Here is a 609-nt window from a genome sequence, read left to right on the forward strand (position 1 = left end):
GAGGCTGTCCAGGCCTTTCAGAGCCACTGGCATATCGGCAGCACCGTGATGTCTCTGACTCTACTGCTGGCTGCCCTGGGGCTCCTTGTTCACGGTGACACTCTCTTCTGAGAACGTGGCTTGAGGATGCGACCAGGTTCACCACAATGATGTTCTACTCTGATGGAGAAACACTGAAACAAGCAGCACTGACCTTCTTCCATTTGTTCTCCATGTTAAACAAATGATGCTCTTCTGTTTGGATGCTGATCATCTTTCTCCGAGCTGGATTTGTCTCAGTAGCCCTTCTCCTCTTTGTCATGTTTTCCAGGTTCATCAGGACAAATCATCCTGACTCAGTCTCCTGGAGCTCAGTCTGTTGCTCCAGGACAGACTGTCAGCATCACGTATAAAGCCAGTACAGGTGTTAGTGATGATGTGCACTGGTACCTTCAGAAACCTGGAGAAGCTCCTAAACTCCTGATTAATGAAGCAACATACCATCAGTCTGGACTTTCTGATTGTTTCAGTGGAAGTTATTTAGGGACTGACTTTGTCGTGGCTAAAGTGGTGATGCCTACTAAATTAATTCAGGACAAACCACCCAATTTAAAGGATCATTTAATATTA

The sequence above is a fragment of the Monopterus albus genome, unplaced genomic scaffold (assembly GCF_001952655.1).
Source record: "Monopterus albus unplaced genomic scaffold, M_albus_1.0 scaffold514.1, whole genome shotgun sequence".
Lineage (NCBI taxonomy): Eukaryota > Metazoa > Chordata > Actinopteri > Synbranchiformes > Synbranchidae > Monopterus > Monopterus albus.